This window comes from Pteropus medius, unplaced genomic scaffold, assembly GCF_902729225.1.
Source record: "Pteropus medius unplaced genomic scaffold, Ma_sr-lr_union100, whole genome shotgun sequence".
Lineage (NCBI taxonomy): Eukaryota > Metazoa > Chordata > Mammalia > Chiroptera > Pteropodidae > Pteropus > Pteropus medius.
In genome coordinates this window covers 4,332,415-4,345,643 of record NW_024353908.1, presented here as the reverse complement: position 1 = coordinate 4,345,643, position 13,229 = coordinate 4,332,415, and the positions used below count along the sequence as shown (strand labels likewise).

Here is a 13,229-nt window from a genome sequence, read left to right as displayed (position 1 = left end):
TGGAAAATCACCCATCGACAATAAAATGGCAGTCATAGATACAACTGATGTATAACCGTCTACCACAAAATGAAAGAAAGAAAAAGAACAAATGGCACCTAACCTGAATGTCCAATATTTAATGTCCTGCCTAGCAGGAAACCAGTAAACCAAAATATAGTTTAAGCCAGTGATGCTCAATTGAGGAGCTGGAGAGTGTAGTTTTTGGAACTGTGTGGGGACACCTTTGGTCATCACAGTGACGGAGGCACCAGGAAGGCTAAAAGCTCTGCTGCCAGGCATGGCACAGGCAAAAAGAACTGTTACTTCTCAAACAGCGATGAAAACAGCAATCAATTAACAGGCTCCGCATGGGTGAGAAATTGGTTTTGCTCATTCCAAGGACACAGAACAGGTCCTGGCCCACAGGGTGCACCTCAAAAATATCTGTGCAAGGACTAGATGACCTTTTACACAGTCAATAAAATTAACCGTTATAAAGATAAAATGGCAGCATGAAAATAGTTAGAGATAAAAAGCAGTATATAAAGTTATAAGCACAAGATGATTACAACTATATCTTTATTTAAATTCTGTATCAAGAGAAGACTAGAAGGAAATATACTAAAATGTTCGATTTTCGAGTTTCACAACAGTGAGAGAATTAGCATCTTTCCCCCTCTATTGCTTAACTGTGGTATCATTTATGAGATGAAAGAGTAAAAAATCTAAATCACATTTAATTGGCCAAAAGAGACCTAGAATAGAGGAATATTGCAGTACAATAGCCCTCGAATAAATGTGGTCATGAGAAGAGTGTGTCAGTTTCAGAAGACAGACAAATTATGACTTTCACCTGGATATATCTAGATAGATTTTCCATCCCAACCTCCAAATTCAGAGTACTCCAAACTAAAGTCAATAGTTTATAGCCTCTGTCTACCAAAGACTTTCTCACCCACTTTTCCACGTCTGATAAGCCCAGTGCCATCCACTGTCAGGCAAGCTCAAAGTCTGAACTTGTTTTCTCCATCCACCCTCCAGGCATTCCCCACATCCTCCCAGCCTTTGCCACAACTTCTATACCTTCTGTGCCTACCCACCTTCTATTCCCAACATCATCATCCTGACTCAAGATCTTTCCTCTCTGCTCTAAGCTGCTGCCATGCCTTTCTACAGTGGTAAAGAGCAGTCAGTTTCCTACTGTGTATAAGGTCTACATGACAAAATTAAAGATAACTTAAAAAAATAGATTATCTGCTAACATTCTGTCAAACATCACTAGTTTGTTAATTGACTCTTCAACTAGATGTGTCAGTATTGTGCACATGGAATAGAAATGACTGGAAGCAGTTTTCTCACAATCAGATCATAATCCATAAGGTAATATTTATTGCTGTGCTGCATTTACAGTGGATACAATAAATTAATTTGAAAATTACTGTCTCATTTTCTTTTTGTTATAAAATAAATTAGTAAAATGTTTTTCAACTTGAGCAATGTTTGAACCCCTTTTTAAGGAATTTCTAAAAGATTAATAATTTTAGAAATATGAATTGATATGTTCTTTAACACTGTTGTCCAACAGAAATATAAAGTGAGCCACATAAGTAATTTTTAATTTTCTAGTGGCTGCATTAAAAAGATAAAAAGAAAAAGATAAAATTAATTTTAATGATACATTTTATTTAACCCAATATATCCAAAATCTTATTACTTCAACATGTAATCACTGTCTCTGAAATCCAGTGTATATTTTACACTTAGCCCATTTCAATTCAGCCACACGTCATGTACTCAGCAGCCACACATGACTAGTACTAGGTAGTGGAAAGTATAATTTTAGAAGATCATATCGCCAATGTTCCGTAGAAAAGAAATTTCCTAAAGAAACTCTTATCTGATTCTATTTTAGAAAACAATCAATATTGTCTGCATTGGCTGTATTTACGTCTACACGGAAGATCTTTTCCAGGTCTAGATGGGAGTTCTAAGGCATTCCTATATAATATACATGTCTTTCACCTCCCAAACTATAATTACTTCTTTAAATTCTAGATAAAACTAACACTCATTAATCAGATTCTTTTTTGTTTGTTTTTAACTTAAGGTTCCTGTCTTTCGGTTGTATTCACAGTTTAATAATACATGATTAGGTCTATGACTTTCACTGAGAATCCTACAGCTTTAAGAATCTGTTTCATTAAGGAATTCCTCCGCCCGAAGGAAATTTATTGACACTTATCTCATTTTCCCTCCTGCTCTTGGTAAGTTACACCTACAATTTTCAAAGACAAATGGCTAATGATGAGGGCCTTTATGTATCACCGGGGCCTTGAGCTAGTGCTGTGGGTACAGCTTCCTCTGGCTGGTTTCCACCATCTCTCCTCCTCCAGCAATGGGTGCCCTGAGAGGGTGCCACAGAGCGCCCTCAGAGGATGCGACTGAAACAACGGGAAACGCTGCACTCCTCGCAATCAACTACCAAGTACAAAAGTTCAAGGAACTGCATGCATCTGTCCCGATCCAGCCAGATTCTCCAATTCTGAAGATTTAAATCTCTTCTCATTTCCATAGAATTGTTGTGTTTCCACGTATGTTTCCAATGAGCTTCCAGAAAATGTAAAACTCTCATAATTAAATACAACTGAAGCATCATAAAATGAAAAGTTTAGGAACTGTGTGTAGGCTACCAAAACTGGGCTCATTATTCTCAATTCCTTAATAAAATATATTTTAAATAACTCCCCATGCGTATATTTAGAGTACAAAGTAAAAATATAACGTCTTGATTCAAATAATTACACGGGTAACCTCAAAAAAGCAAATGTGCACTGTACAAAATCACACAACATAAAGTTAAAGAAACATTTCTAACCCCTAATACTATTTCTCTTGTAATATTTAACCTTGCATTCATAATGCTGATTTGAATATTATTGGTGCACACCCAACTCAGGTAACCATGACAGCTCCAAAACAGACATAAAGCAAGACCCATGACAGAAATCCTGTCAGATTATTCAAGTGATGCTGGAAAAGAATATTACAAGGTAATTTCTAATATTGAGGATGTGTATCCATACATAAAGTACTAACTGAAATAGATCTTCGGAATGAAATTTCTTATAATGATTAAAGTAAAATGTGAAACCTCACAGTTTATACAAGACAAGAAACATTTGGCTGCAAATGGTTTTATAATTTTGCTAATTAAAAATTATCCCATTTTCACTTTGGATTCATCATGTAGCAGAAACAGGAATAACCTTACCATGCCAGAAACACGAGCAAATGATTAAAGTTCTACTCTCAAAAAAAAAATCTTTAAAAGTTGGCAAAACATTTCATTAGGCTACAAATCAAAATCCGTCTGTCCCTGACATCTCTTTAATGTCTTCCAGATTTCACATCTACTTTTTTAATCACTCACTGACTCGCTCAGAAATTAAAATATGTTAAAATACCACACATCTTGGACCTCTAGAAGAGTCTCCTGACATAATATAACCTTCAGGCCCCTCTACATAAGCAATGGACCCATAATGCCACCCACTGATTTAGGTAAAGTGTTCGATAAATTTCACGATGAAAAAAAAATAATATTCCCAGAATCATACTATCATCAATAAATCTGTTACATGTGAAGAACACAAATAAATACTAAAAAGGGGCCACCATGAACTTTCTCTTCTGAAGTTTGCCAAGTGGAAATGGGTACAACTATAATTAAAAATAAAATCATATTCAAGCTTCCAAGGTGTTACCAACAAAATATGCTTAAAAAGAAGAACGCGAGTGGCACGAAGGTTGACTGATGAACATGTATTTCCCTGTAAAGCTAATGAAGGCAATGTTTACAGCGCACACTTATTTATTTACGTTCCCTTCCCTGAGCCCTCCATGTGCCATGGGAGTCAGTGTGAGTTAATGGCACTGAAAATCACAGAACCTTCCAACTGCAAGTTACAGCAGTCACTGTGTCAGTGGAAACAATGAATCACAGACTTCAACCTGGGATGAGTTGTGGCAGCACCTTACATGTGTCACCAACATGTCATATGACATGGCTGTTGCCATGGTGAGGCTCCATGTTCAGGAAATGTGTGAAGTCTCATAGAAGGCACCCAGCCATCCCCCCAAGTTACCCATGCCCATGAATGTATTTTGAAAGCTTTCTACTGCTGACAACACTGTGATTGGCTTCCTCTCTGGGAGTCTTGCTAGAAGGAGGGTGGAGGAAAATCACTTGGGGAAAGCTGAAAAATAAATGAAGAATACCATCCCCAGTGTCTGTATGTGTGGGCTCCAGTGCTTTGAGAATAGTAGTATCTTTAAAAATAAGTGGTTTGAATTGTTTCAATGAAATAAAAGTGGACTATTCCAAAAAAAGGGAGACGATTTTTATGTAACTTCTATAATTTCCATGCACTAAAACAAGGGATAAAGCAAAAGAGACCAAAGCCTACACAATTTCTTAGGTATAAGAGAAAAATTATATGGATTAAAGATATATGGACGAATAATCCTGGTCATGTTTACCAAAAAATCCTCCTGTTGGGCTTTTCTCACCAGTCTCCAATTCGACCCTAGCACTGCCTTTGTCATCTGAAAACAGGAATAAAAACTGTAACAGAACCACAGTCGGGAGGACTAAATAATCTGCACTAGAGGGTTGAGCAGAGCATCTGGTACGCAGCAGGCATACTATGAGCTGCTGCTGCAATCACCAGAACCGGAGTTACTACTATTACTTCTACACAATTCCTGATGGGAACAAAGAGAAGCCTATTCCGGCACACTGAGGGAGTTTCAAGGGAAGATTTAGGATTCTTTAGCAATAGTTTGACTTGCCAGCACATATACACATATATGTGGCCATGTATGTTATATACATGTAGACATGTATGAAAAAACACGCCCCTGTGGCTATTGGTGCTAATGAGAAACAATCATGATGCTTACAGGACACCTAAAACCAAACGAGAGGAACAGCTGAAGGAGCAAGGGATTTTTCAGCCTGGAGACTCAAGAAGGACCTATGAACTATCTGAAAATAACTGATCAGTTGTTATATAAAAGAGATGGGTTCTGCAGAATGCCAAGGTACCAAATGGAATTATTAAGTGGGAAGCCTGTGGGTGGTCAACTTCAGTGCGGTACAGGAAAGAACCTCCTAGCTCTAAGGGCTAGTCAAAGATAAAACGGGCTTCCTCAAGGGTAAAAGTTCACCATTCTAGTTATTCAAATAGTCTGTTTGTTCATGTAGTAGTAGCAAAACAGCCTCAAAGAGTAAGCACTAGAATCATGGGGACAGCATAAGCTTTACTATTCCTTTGAGCACTAAATGTCTAGGAGTTTCTGAATGTATACGATGTGTATCACTAAAATTTTAGCACAGGTAACACATAAAAATTCACATCCTGGTACACTTCAGAGAGATAATGGCAAATTTGCTGGAGTGATCGCAAACCACACTTTTTTATTTAGGGTGTACTTTAGGACTAATAGCTAGCTATAATGATTTACTAAAAATTTACTATGTGCCAAACAACTCTTTCGTAACACTTTATGTGTATTAACTCATTTAATCCCACAATCATCTATAAGTTAGGTACTATAATTATTCACATTTTAAAGGTAAGGAAACTGAGGCTCAGAGCAATGTAATTTACCCAAGTTTATACTGTTAGTAAGTGGCAGAGCCAGTTTTCAAACCCAAGTTGTCTCGCCAACATCCTGTGTTCTTAATCACCACATTTAGCTGTTTATTATGCATTAAAGGTTCTACATTTTGGCCCTGGATCATGGAATCATGTTTATTTTTTTTTAACAACAAAAAAGATAAACTAACCATTGGCAAGGCTTTCAACATAATTCTACTTTTGTTGTATTCTCTTTCCCACTTCCTACCTTGTTTATTACAATGGGTATTTGTGTGAGAACATATTTGCTTCTTAGGGATGCATTTTTTCTTGATGTCTATTCTCCAACTGCAAAAACAGTATCTTGGTACATAAATTATGGCTTGCTGATAATCGGAAACTCTTTCTCCTTTGTGTCCAAGTCAATTTTATCATGACACTCAATAAAGAAATATTCCTCTAGATTATTCTACTGTACTTTCTCGGAAAACATCTTTGTCATAAATGAAAAACACATTTTCATTTATTCAATGCTGTGTTATATACCTTGGCCTCCATTTTATGAAAATGCCCTACTCCACGAATTCACTCTTCCCCATGTTTCCCCCACCACCACCTGTTTACAAGGTAAAAGATTAAAATCTTCAGCAAATAGGGGAGCGAGGACTCTAAAGTATCTTCTCTCCAAAATGCTCACACTCATTTTTGCTCATTCTTGTCCTTCAAAGGTTTCTTTAGAGCAAAATCAAATGACACATATTATGTGTCTTCTGGCCTTTACCCTCCCCTCATGATAAAATAAGGAATATTTAGAAGAAAATGTCCCACTTTAATCATCAAATACAACTTTAAGAGTTTTGCTGTGCCCAAGAATCACTTGTATGAAAATTCTTATATTTTTCCTAAAACATCTCAATTTTATCAAATGTTGCATTTAAGCAATATGATCTGAGGAAGCAAGCTTGATGTGCTAATATTTTGCTATATATTGAATATATCATACATATATATCAAAAGTAATATCCAACTCTTAAATTTTCAAAAATGTTGTCTAGGAAATTCATCTTAAATTCCACTGGTGAGATACAGAACACATTTCAGAAAACACTGATACTAAAGAGAATATAGATCTTATGTCACTTTCAAAGTCCACTTTTCTTCTTCGATTTGTTTTCCCTTTCGCTTCATCTTTTATCCCTCGCCTCACTTTTATTTCAAGTTTATATCTCCTCTGTTTTAAATAACGGGGGGTGGGGGTGGGGGCGGGGAACCCTTACTAACTTACTCTAAAAATCAACAAATAATCCAATCACACAAAACAGCCTATTTCAAGATTAGATCTGAACAAAAGCTGATGACATTATTTCATCAGAAACTGAAGAGCAAACGATGGAGGTGAAGCATCATGGAGCTGGAACAAGGAACTGAATCTGCACCAATGCTTCATGCTGTATTTTCTTTAGACCAACGCCCTAAGTCACCTATAAGCCTTCCACCAGGCCAAACTGAACCCTACGCTCCAGAGCTAAGAACACTATTTACATTATCAAAGAGGATTGGAAAAAATAAAAATACTACTCCTATTTAGTGACACATAGAAATTACAAAAAATTAAAATTTCAGTGTCTGTAAACAAATTGTATTGGAAACACGGCCACACCCATTTGTTTATGTATCATCTATGGCTGCTTTCCCATTACAACAACAGAGGTGAGTAGTTGTAACAGACCAGGCAGGCTGCAAAGCCTAAAATATTTACTATCTGGCTCAGAAAATGTTTGCCAATCCCTGATACAGACAGAGAAGTTAGATTACCCTTTTACCATCACACAAGTACGCAAACACGTTATTTTTTCAGTTATCAAAGTTTTCAAAAAAAACACAGTAGTAGGAAAAAAAGCTTAAGGAATCTCCATGTATTCAGTACCAGGATGAGATAAAAAAGCTCTTTTTTGTAACTGGGTCACTGACTGGATGCAGAAACACCCACTGATCAGTACCAGTCAGGCCTCATGTTCCACCACTCTTAGTTTTGGTTCCCCTAATTTCTTATGCAATTCTGATGACTACTAACCATCATAAGAGTAAACTATCCTGATACCTTTTTATAAAGCAACAACATTAACAATTAAAAAGCTGCCACCACACATGCAAAATAACTTTCTTGTATTTTAATATGCATATCCATAGTCTGATTATAACAGCGTGGAGAGATTGACAGGAAGTGACTGAGTGTAATGGCTCCAAAGGAGACACTACATTGATCAGTAAATAATACACGTTTTTTGAAACTGTCTAACTGCATATTTACACTTGTCAACTCTCATACACTTTGGTGACAGAATCCTTTTTCCAACATCAATGTAAAAAACTCTAATACTGATTCTTCAAATGTTTTTAATAATTACAAAAAACACTTCTAGGACACATATAAGGTTTAAATTATACCCGCCAAATAGTGCCACCTGGAGCATTAACTGCTACATCCTTAATATTCCCGGTTATGTCAGGGTATCTGCAAATGTCTTAAAAAGATTAAAATACAGTTGCAAGTAACATATATCTAGTGCTTGCAAGATGCCAAGCACTACATTAAGGAATTCTCACAGCCAACAAGGTAGATGGTACCATTGTCCCCATGTGGCAGATGAAGAAACTGAGGCTTGGAGAGGGGCCCTGAGTTGGCCAACGTAACAACTATTAGTGAAACCTGAGGCTAAGATCTGAGGCTATTTACTCTAACTTCACGGACCAAGCTCTGCTTAACCAAACCTCACGCCTGTGCCCAGAAATCTGTATTTAATATGCCTTCCAGGTAGCCTTTGGATCACACTTCTTTGAAAAACATGGCCCCAAAGACTTGGAGTTAGAAAAGATAGTCCAGTGAATCCTGGATTCAGGTCCCCACTACTCCTCTCCAAACACTGCCCAGAAGAGGAGGAGAGAGAAAAACTTTAACAGGTGTATAACAACCCTTGGCATGTCGCATATGCTCAATTATAACAGCTATTGAACTACTGTCATTTTTTTTTTATAGGTTATATAAAACCTGTATGTCAGGTAGTCATTTTACCTATATTGTCCAGAAAATAACTGCAACTCTTAGCTGATTAGATTAGCATCTTCTTGCCCTAAGAAACCAAGAGCTGGGCAAGGTGGGGTGGAAGACAGGGGAGCAAGGACCTGGTTCTACCCAGGGATTCGTTTATCAATCACTACACTACAGAATGAGCTATATAAGCCCCTCAGTCCTTCCTCACATACAAATTTTTGTAATTATAAAAGTGGTCAAATATATAAAGAGAAAATAATATAACGGACACTATATACCCATCATCCAGATTCTAGAATATAAAGATAACATTCCATTTTTTCTTTTGTGAAGATTTGTAAAGGAAATTGCAAATGACATCCCATTTCACCCTTACACAATCCAATATCTAACTCTAAAAAACATGGAGAGAAAAATCCTCTTAATAATAACTGAATGCACATGTTGAAAAAAATAATTCTACAGAGCATACCTGAAATAAACCACCTGGCCATTTAGCCTGAAAGTCCATCCTGGAGGGGCAGAAGTCCCTGCAGGCCATAGACATGGGACCTAATTAACCTGGCGAATTACAGGGCTTGCTTGACCTACCCACTGCCTGGCTCTCACCTGAGCACAAAAGTCCAGGAGCCAAGGTTTTCCCTTCCCACACCCATTCTCTGGAACCACTGGCCTGCTAGTCTTGTGTGGTCTGTTCATAGTGTATCAAAGAAGAAAACTCATCTGCTCAGATATTAGGGAATCTGTGAGCTGCCAGCACCAGAAGCATCTTTATTTTAAAAGAGGACCAAAAGAAGCACATGACGCTGAGCCCACTACGTGATTCTGGGAGATTTCAGACTGAGGAAAAGGCCAGAAGGTGAGGAGTATTTTGAGAAGAAGTTATTCCCTTTTATATCACTGGTTCTGTAAAAATCCTTTGTGTAGGTTAAACTGCAGTTTTAAATGAATTAGATTCCATTTCTTCCATAAAGACAACTATAGGCTATGAAATCTTCCCTAAGTCAAATAAAAGAATCTTAAAGAACCATGGAATCTACTCAAAGATGGTAGCATGCTCTCATGGTTAACACACAGGCTTTCGAACTGTCCCAATTTGAGGTAAACCCCACTTGTAAAACATGCTATGTGACCTTGATCAGGCACTGAGCTTCTGTCTTCTTAACAATCAAACCAGAAGAATAATATCCGGAACACAGAAATGCTGTTAGGATTAAATGAGATAACTAATGTGATATCCAAACCACTGTAGGAAAAACAAATGCCTAATGAATGGCTGCTATAATTATTTGTTATAAATATTACTAAAATCTCAGGGATCACAGGGAGGGATGAGAAAGACTTCAAGTCATGAGCCCATTCCAATCAACCAGGTGGAGTTGCACAGAATTCTGCATTAAGAAAATTCAAGAGCCACTATCAGAATGGACCATAATTTTGTCATACCTGACCGAGGCCAACCAGATCACCCTATGAACATGAGCTGAGAGGCTAACAATGCACATGTTCACCCACAATCACCTTTCAGAACTCTGGTTACCAGGACCAACACATATAATAAAACACGTGGAAATAAAATTAAAATGTATGTTAACTAAATGGTGCTTACATGCCCTAATTGCCCATTTTTCTTTAAGGAAGAATTAAAATGATGGCAATTCTCAACAGGGTAGCTCAGCAGCCTGCATATAAACTGAATGGAAATTTCCTTCTCTTAGCCTCTGTGCATTACTTGAACCAAGTAACAGAAAACAGAATATTTTCGAAAACAACATGCAATGTAATTTAAGTTCCTAGAATTTTACATCGCGGAAGATATCATTTGAAATATAATAGCTGAATGCCTTCCTCCTTGGTACAGCTTGCTTCAGTGTATTGATAAAAACCAAGATTAATATGCAAAAGGAAATTGCAAGAAACTTGCCCTGCACCGGTCAGCATCTGGTACATGTGCATGCCCCTCCCTTTGAGAAAGAAGCTGCAATGGGAGAGTGAAAGTCTGGGTTTAGTTCTCACCCCACCACTTCCTTGCTATGTTTGAGCCTCAGTTGATGCACAGGTAACAAGAGGGTGACAACTATCTCTTTCTTGTCTTTTCTAATGTTATAGAAATAGAAAAAACAAAACCCTATAAAACTGTAACGTTTCATACACATAACACCAAAACCATTAGAAAATAAACTACCTGACAAATCATAGAAGTATGGCGTATACATTTCAAAACTACAATTGTTACACAACCAAATAAACACCAGAATTGTGCATGTGTAAGATTCTCTCATTCGTATAACAAACATATGGCAACCACTGGGTGCCAGATATTGGAGTAAGTATTAGTTATACAAAGAAAAACTACAGACTAGGGGCAAAAGGCTACTTGCTTGACATGATTTTGCCCATACTCATGAAAATGGTGTATTTGTAAGCTCGACTACAAAAATTTAAGTGGAATAATTCTGAGGCCACATCCACAATCAGCAGAAGAGAGAATGTGATCAATTAGCGACATCTGCCAGGGGCATAGGAATGGGCAATAAAGAGAAGGGGGAACGTGAGACGGAAAATGTGTTAAGAATATCTGCCACCCTTGATTTAAGCAATGGGTCTAATGCTTTGTGTAGGTGTCATGTGAACAAAGCCTATCCAATACATTAAAAGTTTACTCTATAGTAAACTTGCATGTCCAGATAAATGTGTATATAATCTCATAAGGGACTTAGAGAGGGATGGAAAATATCTGCAATATAAATGCAGATTACCTTTATTACAAAATTGGATCATATTCTCATTCCTAGACTAATTTCCCATATCATAAAACCTATATTCAATTTTATAAATAGCATACAGCAAGAATCATAAATTCAGTTAATGCAGAAATTTAACAAATTTTTGATTAATAAAAGTGAGAAAAGACTGTTTCAGAGCAAGTATCTGAAAGGACAGAAAAGGTTCTTTCTTTGAAGATATGTTTTTTCCCTCTGACTCTATCTCCTTGGGGACATAACTAGAAAGGAAATAAATTTCACAGCTAATATATATGAAGTAACATGTTTAACATTATCCAATGAATTTATATGTACCTACACCATATCAATTTATCTCACATAAACTGTCACCTCCACCAGAATTCATTAAAACAATGTTATAGCTTCAGAATTAAACACAATCTTTTAATTGGAATTTAATCTTATAATAGTAGTTGGTGGATTTTCTTTTTTAATTGACAAACCGAATAACTCATTAGTTTGTTCTATAGTTCTGTTTGAAGAATTTAAAAGTAAATTAGACATAGAGATTGGCCGGCCACTACTGTGAGGTATTAGAAAATGTGTGGGGGAAGGGGGTTAGAGGTTCTTTCATCATCTTCAGAACTCCTGCTGATTATAGGCAAGAAAAGGATGGACACTCTTGCTCTCACTATCCTGAATTACTATATTACTAATAGATTCCATTACTTCCACATAAATGTCATATTAATTTTTGATCTTCATCAAGCCACACAATGGTTTCCACCTCGGCCCCTAGCCAATTAGCTATGTGGAAAATATTCAGCCAATTACATTACTCCTATTACGTTAGGAACTGGAGAGAAAGGCAAAATAAACGCCTCAAAAATACTTCAGAGATAAAATGTAAGTTGACACTGTCTTCACATGCTGGAGCCCAAGTTATACAATCTGATAGGCAGCTGCCAGCACTCATAACTGCTTATTAAATCTAGCCTCTCTTTATGGCGTGAGTGAAGATCTGTATTTTTACCAATATTAGGTTCATTGTGTTATAAAAGAGACCAAAATACTTAAGATCATTCGCTTCAGCTTATAAAACATATTATGTAGTTTATTAAATTGTTAAAATTACTTTTCAAAGTCAGAATTTCAGGGACTGGAAGTTTAAGCACAACAAAGTGACTTGGCCCACTGATAGCTTCTAACACAAGGCGGCTCAGCAGGGGAACCCATCAGCTGGCTTTCCTGTCCTAAAAAACCTTCTACCTGCCCCCACCTCTTCCTGGAAGCTGTACCACCACCACCCCACCCCAAAACCCATGACCAAAAAAAAAAAACCCACATTCTTGAGTTTTATAAAAAAGCAAGGAACTCCCAGGCAAAAAGTAGCCCATTACCAAGTCGTAAGTGAGAAGAATTATTTTCCCCATTTTACCTCTTCCTAGTACGTTGAATGCTATGAATTTGATTATGAGAAAGATCAAAAGAGGAACTGTGGGCAAATAAGGAAAACAAGTGGTGACAAAACAATGTCACATGATGCTTCCACTCTTAAACCAGATCCAGCAGCAAGGGATATTTATTGATAGGGACAGACCAACAAACAAGCCTGCATATTTGCCACATATAGTCAACTCTTCTCAGGAAAACTCTATGCAAATCAGACTGTTATTATCACGTTGATTAATAACACTGTGGCTAACTGCCTATTAAACATGCAGCACACTTAGTTGCCCTTCACTCTTGGAGTCTCGTGATGTGCATCTGATAGGTAACAATATCAATGAAAGCTTTATGCCAGGGAAACTGCAGCCGACTCTGACT

General features: G+C 37.1%; 1 protein-coding gene across 10 annotated transcripts in view; it reads right to left on the bottom strand.

Moving 5' to 3' along the window:
• Positions 1-13,229, bottom strand: part of EIF4E3 (eukaryotic translation initiation factor 4E family member 3) — a 337,156-nt gene that overhangs the window by 99,019 nt on the left and 224,908 nt on the right. The window lies entirely within an intron of this gene.